This window comes from Struthio camelus, chromosome 29 (genome assembly GCF_040807025.1).
Source record: "Struthio camelus isolate bStrCam1 chromosome 29, bStrCam1.hap1, whole genome shotgun sequence".
Lineage (NCBI taxonomy): Eukaryota > Metazoa > Chordata > Aves > Struthioniformes > Struthionidae > Struthio > Struthio camelus.
The window spans coordinates 5107884-5117478 of record NC_090970.1 but is presented as its reverse complement, the minus strand read 5'-3'; positions in this window follow the sequence as shown (position 1 = coordinate 5117478).

The following is a 9595-nucleotide window of genomic DNA, read 5'->3' as shown; positions in this document are numbered from 1 at the left end:
CGGGCCAGTTCCTGCCCCAAGAGAAGATCACCTTCTGCCCAGCCAGTACCCGCACCGAGCCCGTGAAGCTCAGGAATTGGAGAAAGGCCTGCAAGGAATTCATGGCAACATTTCCTAAGGGGCCGATTGCATGGGAGCAGCGACCATGAAGCGGAAGACAGCAGGGCCCCATGGCCCAGTCAGAGCGAGAAGCCTTCCCGCAACTCCAAAGGCCACTTCCTGCCCCAAGGAGGGACTGAACCAAGCCAGCACATCCCCTACACATCAAGGACAACAAGCACTCTCTGGTTTGGTGCCCTGACAGCTTGGGGCACGGGGAAGGACTCGGGTGAGGGCATCTCAGCTGGGGACACCAGCAGAGGCAGCACTCAGCAGCTCTTCCCCCATTAGCTCCCGCCAGCAGGGCTAATGACAACGGCAAGGGGAGGACGGGCCCTTCCCCAGCCTCCAAGGCCTGAGAAAACAGAACAGCTGCCACGCTCAGAGCTCTTCTGCCAACACCCTTCAGGCTGCTTCCAGGGCCACAGGTCTCAGGGCCCAGCAAGAGGCACGCAGCACCACCAATGGCCAGGCCACGGCGTGCCGCGTGGGCACAGCCTCTCTCAGAGCCCTCCGAAAGGCAGTTTTTCCGAGCAGATGCGACCATGGGCAAGGGCTCCAAAACACACCAAGACCCACTCTCCAACCCTTCCGCTTGCTTCTAGTCCTCCAGAGCCTTTCCCCAGGCACTTCCTCTGAACATCCCCGCTCACCCCGGAGCCTGCTCCCTTCCCACCTCCACGAAGCACCGAGCAAGTGCTCTCCCAGGAGGCGCATCACACCAGCTCTTGCCTCTCTTTTGCTTCACATCCCCACAAGGCCATCACCCAACAAGCCTCCCTACTGAGGGGCTTCAAGGCAGGAGGACAAAACTCTTTGGCAACACTCCCCCTCTCTCGGGCCGTGCTCAGGGAGCTCACCAATGACCACATGGCAGCACACGGACACACTCAGCAGCACGGACAGGGCCAGTGCACCAGCCTTAGACAAGCACACTTCCAACCAGGGAAACGACACAAGGCTTCCGCTGCTCTCAAGCCTTTGCCTTGCCCTGCCTCAGCATGGCCGGGGATTTCTCTCCCAAGCAAAGCCTTGAGCCAAGCCAGCAGCTTTCAGCAGGGCACGTGCCACATGGAAAAGCCAGCGCAGGCTCTGCCTCCAGGGTCCCCCCTGGCACAATCCAGGCATAGTCCGAGAGCACCAGCAAAGGCACCCACTGAAGGAGCTTGTTGGACCTTGTGCCACTGATCACAGCATTTTGGCTCAATGGTCCAGCCCATTTTCCACCTGCCTTATGGTCCATTTGCGCAGTGCTGTGGACTGGCTCGTCAACATCTCCAAGGCAAAACTCTGGGCACTCCAGCCACCTCTTCGCATAGGGTGGTGCACCACCACTCATCCCAGCCAAAAGAAGACAGGGGTGGGAGGATGGGGAGAGGCAGGGAAAGGAGATACATCTGCAGTGCTGACTGCGAGGTCTCATAATTTTCCCTGCTCCTTGCCCATCACTTGCAGAGACAGGCGTGACCTCACAGTCACCTTCACAGCCAGGTGGCTCAAACTGGTCTTGGAGATTTTGAGGCTGTCAGAATCCAATACCCTCCTCATCACGCTGAATGCCGACTGCCTGGAAAGCAGCTTAGTAGAGAAGGGCCTGGGGGTCCTGGTAGACAACATGAAGCAGCAGGAGCCAGACAAGTGTTTTTGGTATTCAAAGGCTGCATCAGTTTCCTGGGCTGCAGTGGGAAGAGCATTGCAGCAGGGCGAGGGCTCTGTGCCTGCAGGCTCTGGGTCAGCAGGCTCTGCGCCTGCTGTCTAACCACATCCTCAGGCAGAAGTGACCTCACAAACACCTGCCTTAGGCCGCAGCCAAAGGCTCACCTCTCAGCTGCTCACACCGAAGTCACCTCACAATCATCCACCAAGCCAAGGGGCCTACTGCTGGCCCTCCAGCATCTCTCATGCACGTGACCAGCTATGTGCCTGCTGCTCTCCAGTCAGGTCCTAAGGCAGAGGAGGCTTCACAATCAACATCCAAGCCATGTGCCTGCTGCTGGCCTATCACCTGCAAAGACAGGAGACACCACCAAATCAGCACTCTAGCCCTGAGCCTGGGGGTAGCCTATTAGGTACTCAGGCAGCAGTGACCTCACCATGAGCATCCAAGCAAATGAGCAACTACTAGCTAATCAGGTCATCAGGAAGAAGAGACCTGGCAAAGACCTCATCAGGCACTCACAAAGAATGGACTTCCCAGTCAACAGCCAATCCATGGGCCTACTCCTGGTCTACCAGCAGCTTGCTCAGAAGTGACCTCACATGCACGTGCCCCAGCCATGAGCCTGCTGCTAGCCTGTCAGAGGCTGAGACAGACGGGACCTCACAGCCACTTTCCCAGCAATGTGCCTGCTGCTGGCCCATCACCTGCAGAGACAGAAGGGAGATCACTTTCACCTTTACAGCCATGTGCCTCCTACCATCCAAGGAGCTTCCGAGAAACAATGGCTCTCACCACAATGTCCCCACCTGTTAAGACTTTTGGCCTACTGGCTGATCCTTTACCAGTAACCTCACAGTCCTCTTCCAAGACCACCTGCCTGCAGTGAGCCTCTCAGCTTCTCAGAAGGACTGGACTTACCATGTGCTTGCTGCTAGCCAAACAGGTACTCAGGCAGGAACGTCATCACAATCAGCATCCAAACCATTGGCCTGCAAGTGGCCTATCAGGTACTAAGGCAGAAGGAATCGCACAAGCACCTCCTCTGCTCGAGAAGTAGTGGTTGCCCTATCACCTGCAGAGACAGAAGTGATCTCACAACCAAAATCCAAGCCATGTGCCTGCTGCTGGCCTATCAGGTACTGAGACACAAATCACCTCACAAACAGTTTCCCACCCGCAAGCTTCTTCCTGGCCCATCACCTACAGACACAGAAGGGACCACACACTCACCTGCATGGGCCTGTGCCTCCTAAGGGCCTGCAAGCTTCTGAGACACAATTATGTCCAAAAAACTGGCCATGACATAATCTGTTTGCGCTGCGAGTCAGAGGGATTGTGACAGGCTGGAGAAATGGGCAGAGAGGAACATCAGGAAGTTCCACAAAAGGAAATGCAATGTCTTGAACCAGGATATGCTGACTGCCGATCGGCTGGAAAGCAGCTTGGCTGAGAAGGGCCTGGGGGGTCCAGGGAGGCAGCATGCAGCAGCATAAGCCAGCAACACGTCCTCAGGACGAAGGCAGTCCATGGCTTCCTGGGCTGCCTTGGGGAGAGTGCTGGCAGCAGGGCGAGGGCTCTGGGCCTGCAGGCTCTGTGTCAGCAGGAGGTGGGCCTGCTAGCTGGTCTGCTACTCATCAGATACTGGCCCATCAGATGGGGAGGCAGAAAGAATCTCACAATCACCTTCCAAACTCTGTGCCACCTGCTGGCCTTTCCCCTTCCTCAGGGACATGAGGAGCCACCTATGTGGGTCTCTTCTCCCCCTCTAGCAGAAAGGAGACACACTGGGATTGAGTCAGCTTTCCAGCTGGAGATCCTGGCAAGAGCTCCCGAAACTGCAGGCCTCAGTGACCAGCTCAGTGACACTCTGCCAAATGTGCTCACTTGGACACCTGAAGGGTCAGCTCCCAAACGACCCCCTTAGGGAAGAGAGGAGCATGTGGAAAGGGGAGGAACCTAATTCTGAGGCGGTTATTGGCATCAAACAACTCCAGCTTGGCACGCTGATTCTCAGCTCGGACCCAGGAAGTGTTTCCTGCTGACTTGCAGGAAAGTGCCTGAGCATCAGCTGATGTTTCTCCCAGTCCAAAAGCAATGGGCTCATTTCCTTAGTCTTCAGGACAGAAAGTGAGCTCTGGGCAGCTGAGATTACTACTCCCTGCGGCAGGCACCTCTGGGAGAAGTGGTTTTAAAGGCCAATCACTTTCTGAAGAAATACTTGGTCTCTGGAAGTTTCCCTTATTTGGCCCATTTGAAAAGCTAAGGACTGTGGCACTGCCACTGGAAAGAGCACCTCTGAGCGCTCCACTGTGGAGAGACCATTTCCTTGTGAACTGTGTGGGTGAAGAAAGTCCCACATGATCTGAACTGCTCTCTGTGGCCTCCTGCTGGATGTCCGTCCCAGGATGTCTGGTTTCAGAGCCCAGGGCATGGTGCAAGGTGCAGCAGAGAGCCCCGAAGCAGTGAGGCCTTTGGCAGGAAGAGCTCAAGACCCTCTCCCCTCACCTGCCATATTTCACTGGGTTGGAGGGAGGTTAAATGGATGGTTAATTAAGGGCTAATTGTGGAATACCACTGCACTATAAGCAAAGAGTTCCTAGGGTCCTGCCACACCAGAAGAAAGCAGTGTCTGCACCAACGATGTACCCCACTTAGGTAGTACCCCCACGTAGCCTTTGATGCTAGGGGAGAGAGGCAACTGCTCACGCCTCTAGCGTAAAATAAAACTTGTTGGGCAAATCTCAGAGGTGTTAAATTCAAGAATCTCCAGCAAGGAACCCTTTCTGAAAGACGACCACTTCCACTCCAAATACTCTCAGCTGCATGTTTATATGTATCTCACAGTCTGTGTGGGCTATCTGGCTGCAGAGCCTGGCAAGAGCGGAGGAAACTCCAGGCGTGAAGCTGAGCGGGCAGAAGGCAGCCGGCTGCCAGCGTGCCTGGCTCATGGGGCCACCAGGGCAGCCGGGGCCACAGGAGCCAAGGCACCTGCTCACCTCGCAGCGCTCCCCACCTCCCCAGCCTCATGGCACTCCCCACGCACAGCACTGCTCTCTCCACACGTCTCCTCCCGCACACAGAACCAACACCCTGGGGCCACCACCTCTCCCCACCACACGCCACCCCCCACTGGCACACACCTCACCCCCACCCCTCCCCTCACACAGCGTGGACAGCCAGCACGCCCTTCTGCAGCAGGCACACACAGGCCACACCACCACACAGCCCAGCAGCCAGGACACCACCCCCAAATGCCCCCAAAACACACCCAGGACAACTCTCCAGCCCTCCCGTTTGCTTCTAGTCCTCCAAGAGGGAGCAACAAGCACTTCCTCTGAACATCCACTCCCACCTCTGCTCCTGCTCCCTTCCCACCTCCACCAATCCAAGGGCAGAAAGAGCATTCCCATCTTGCAGACAAAGCTCGGCCAAACCACACTGTACCGCCCAGCGCAGCTGCTTGGGGCCGGCCAGCACATCTGGATTGCAGGACAGCTCCCCTGGGGCCCAGGCACCTCTGTCCTATGGTGCTAACCCCGTGGCAGCTCCTGGAGGAGAGCAGCCCCACACGGCCAGGGCCAGGGCCAGGGCCAGCATGGGAACACACCTACACACCCACTCACTCCCACTCCTGCTCTCCTGCTTTGCTCCCGCTGCACTTATAAGTGTCTTTAACCCACATGCTGGACTGTGATGGGCTGACAGAGACATCCGGCAACCCAACACAACCCTCCTCCTCTTGTCAGCCAGTAGCAGGGCAGCACTGGGGGCGATGCCATGGCAACATTGCAGACACATGACCCAGCAGGCAGCTCCTTCCTCCCACCATCGTTGGTGGTGGGTCTGGTGCCATGCTGAGGGCTGTTACAAGGGGAAGGTTTCATGTCCTCTGTGGGCATTTCCAGCAGGCTCTTGAGATCCCCCTGGGATCTGGTGGACATTGCAGCCTCTGGGACACAGCACCCCTTTCCTGCCAGAGCCAGACCCCAAGGGGGCACCCTCTCCCAGAGACACCTGCACCTGGATTGACCCCCCCACCCTACCAGGAGGGGATGGAGCCAGCCCCACAGGAGCCTCGGGGCTCAGGACAGCCCCAGCCCCAGGACCCAGCACTCCTGCCTGCCCCATTGTGCCCTGAGCCAGATGGGACCCTCCAGCAGGGCTCTTGTGGCCGCCCCCAGCCCTGTCCAGACACCCCCACAGCCCAGGTCCCACAACTGTTTTTCCATTTCACAGTCTCTGTGCGACACCTCAGGAAGGAGTTCCTCAATCCCTTACCCTTGGTGGAGAGCTGCAGGAGCACTGGAAAGCTAGTATCCGTGGTCTGGGCTAATGTTCTTGGTCCAGCAGTCTCCATCTCGTTTGGCCCCTTTCCTTCGGCTCGCCTCTCCCTCCAGGGAAAAAGGACTCTCTTGTCTCCTGTCTCATCACTCACAATTCCTCTCCAATGTGTCCCTGCTCTTGTGCCTGTTGGTGAGGAGCCCCAGTGCAGCCCCACTGCCTCCTGGCCTCCCTCCTTGCTGGGGAGTAGCTCTGAAGGGCAGCAGTGGGGAGTGTGTGAGCCATGCCCTGGCCTCACAGGGAAGTGAGGGCTCTCCCATGGCCTCTCTGTGATGCGGCACGTCCCCCTGTGACCTCAGCCCGTGTCATCTCTGGGCTCAGTAGGTCACTGCCATGGAGATGGCACAGCCAGGGAGAGAGCACAGACTTCCCTTCACGTTCTGCAAAGCAATCACCTGCCCTCCCCCCAGTTAGTTTCCAAAACTGGCTGATAAATCCTTCAGGAACGTGACCAGATGGTGACAAAGGCTGTGAAAAATCTAAGATGGGGCACGGCAGAGGTCACTTCTGTGCCCCTGCACCAACCAGGCAGACCTGTGCGGGAAGCTGGGTTTTGGGGGTATGTTAGGGGCTTGACACTTGTTAAAGATGGGATCAAAATCATGTGAGGTCAAACAGCACAAAGGGTGGCCATGGGCTGCGATGCTTTGGTGAGCCTGGTGAGACAGGTTTCTCCCGTGGGTCACTCTTCTTGTCAAAGGAGGATGTAGGACAGGATGGGATAGGACGCAGCCTTCCTCCTTCAGGCACCAAAGCAGGCTCTTTGTTTTGAAAAGGCCTCAGCAAGGTTTCTCAGTCTGCGGTGCTTAGGAGAGAGATGAGATGCCAGAAAAGAGCAACTAGGCCCTTAACACGCATCATCCAGAGGGCTTTACGTGGGACCCTGGTGCTTCCAGTGCTCCATAACCATGGGCAAGGCCGGGCAGCAAATTTGGGGCAGTGTTCCCATTTCCCACGAATGTTACCCAGGGTGAGCCTGGGGAAAGCCATTTCCCATCTCTGGAGCTCAGCTGGTCCTTGGGCTTTTCAGTGTCAGCTCAGGGCAGTGCTTCTCCCCTGGCTATAGTCCCTGGCACCTTGGTTCCCCCCCACCCCCCAGCACCCTGGCTTTCGCGGGAGGCTGTACAGCACCTAGTGTCCTGGATCTCCCACAGTTTTTCTCCTGGGCTTCTCAGGACGTGCCCACACACTGCAGGGGTGCTGTCCAGGCTCCGATGCAGAGCCTGGAAGGCAGTGCAATGCCTCAGGACCTGCACCTTGGCTCATTCAGAAGTGTGTGAGGTGACCAGCTCCCAGCTGTGCAGCTGCTGGAGTTTGACAACGTCCCCACAACCTACCGTCTTGCTCTTCCTCGTTTCTGCACTGTCCTGGGGGAAGCAACGAGGTTCCATCCCCCTTGAAGACTGTCAGGGAGGTGGCTTTCCAAGTCTCCATGCAAAAGGAAGCGAGACTGCAGTGAACAGAGGCAGCGAACAGAGGCAGCAGTTTGTGCAGCAGTGTGTGGGCTCTGCTTAGAACTTTTGAGGACCTTGTTGGAAGTTGTGGGGGGGCGGCACTTTCTGGGGACCCCGAGGAACTCGAGGGTGCTTGCTGCTAACAGGAAAGGAGAGCTAGGCAAGGACAACTACAGGAGGCCTTAACTTCTCCTGGGAGCAGCTCTAGCTAGGTGGAGCTGCCGCCAATGAGCTCTGTTGGTTGCCCCTGAGGAGAGGGAGTTGGGGCCTTTGCTCCTTGATGAGGGTGGGTCAAGCACCCTGTGAGCCAGTGCTAGGCAGAGGCCTGTAGAAGAGCCAGGCCTAGAGTGCAGCTCCTGGAGTGCAGTGAAGAGAGGCCGCAGTCTGCACAGCAGGGTGCAAGAAGGCACCTTTGTTTCCAATCCTAGTAGTGTATGCTTGCTCAGATATGGTCATGTCATGCTGGAGAGGACATTCCCCAGTAGCTGTTGGAGTCGCTGCCTCAGCTGTGTCAGAAGCTTGGACGCAGAGAGACCCTCTGCCAGCAGACGCAGCTCTACAGGGGTGAGGGTGCAGGGTGTGCTTGGGGCCTCTTGCTGAGGCCTGGGCTGGCAGTCAGCTCTCCTGCAGCAGGTGTGCTGTTGTGGACGAGTTGTGTCATCAGGGGAAGTTCCACCTGAATCTGAGGGAAACCTTCTTGCCTGTGAGAGTGACAGAGCCCTGGAAGAGGTTGCCCAGAGAGGCTGTGGAGTCTCCTTGCCTGGAGAGATTCAAAACCCACCTGGACACGATGCTGTGCAATGTGCCCTTCCCACACAGGGACTCCTCCTCCTCCTCATCTTCCCTGGTGGTGTTTCCTGAAGACCTTGTACTCTGCCATTGAAGGACTCCAGCCATGCGAGTGACCCCACCCCATCTCAATTATTCCAAGCATGTGGCAATGCTGTGACAGCTTGGGCATCTCCGTTTGCTCCTGGCTGTGCCCCAGGCTGCATATGTCTGCATATATGTGGAGTTCAGCACCTCAGCTGTGGCATGGACAGAAGATTTCTCACACAGAAACATGTTCCCAAGGAGCTTATGTAGGCAAAGGCTTTGACTGCAAGGGGTAAGATGCTGGCATGGATAGGAGGTGGCCAATGTGATGGTGGAAGGAGGTTCCCACAGACAGAGCACAAACCCTGCAGTGCCCAAGGCCAGGGAGAAACAGAGCTGGGCAGTGCAGGAATGGCAGGAGAGGGATTAGCTGCCTGAGCTGATTCTGCAGCACCTTGGGGCCTGTGACAGAGGTGAAGCGATCTCCAGGAAGGACAAGATGCCAGTGAAGAAGTCCCTGGGCCTGGGCAGCCTGTGATCCAGCCACCCTGAGGACATCACTAGCCCAGTGCCTGTTCACATCATGTGGAAGGGTGAGAAGAGGTTCAGGGACAGGAGAGCCAGAAGGGTTGGAGAGTGCAGAGACTAGAGTGGAGACCTCGATGTGATGTGCCTCCCATTTATGCAGCATGCTTGAATGCAGAAAGGATTGAATTGGCCTAAGGGTCGTGGTGGGATTCAGTTGTCTGGACACAGGTAGAAAACCGAAGATACCCTGGGGCACTTGTCCAGCAAGCACTGAAAAGGGGCCATGGTTTCCCTGTAGGCGCCATGGTGTACGTGCTAGAAGCATGCAGTTGTGCTGCACACCCCAAGCATCCGACATGGCCCTGCCAGCCTATTTCTAGGTCATGAAATCAAGTGTCTGCACTGAATGACATGAGCTGTTGGTAACACTGGGATCTGGATATGTCTCAGCTTCCTCGTGAGTGGGTGCCTAGCAGTATTGGGCATCCGGGGTCATTTCAGATGGCCAAGGAAATTTCCCACCCGGCCCAGAAGGATGTGGGTCTCAGAGTGGCTCCATCAGAGCAAGGAGACACTGGCACATGCTTTGGACCACCTCTGTCTCTTCCAATGTCCCCAGGTGTTTGTGTGTGAGCAACTGACTGCCACTCTCCATCTCCAGGGATTACAACGGGAGCTTAGACAAGGAGCTCCCATG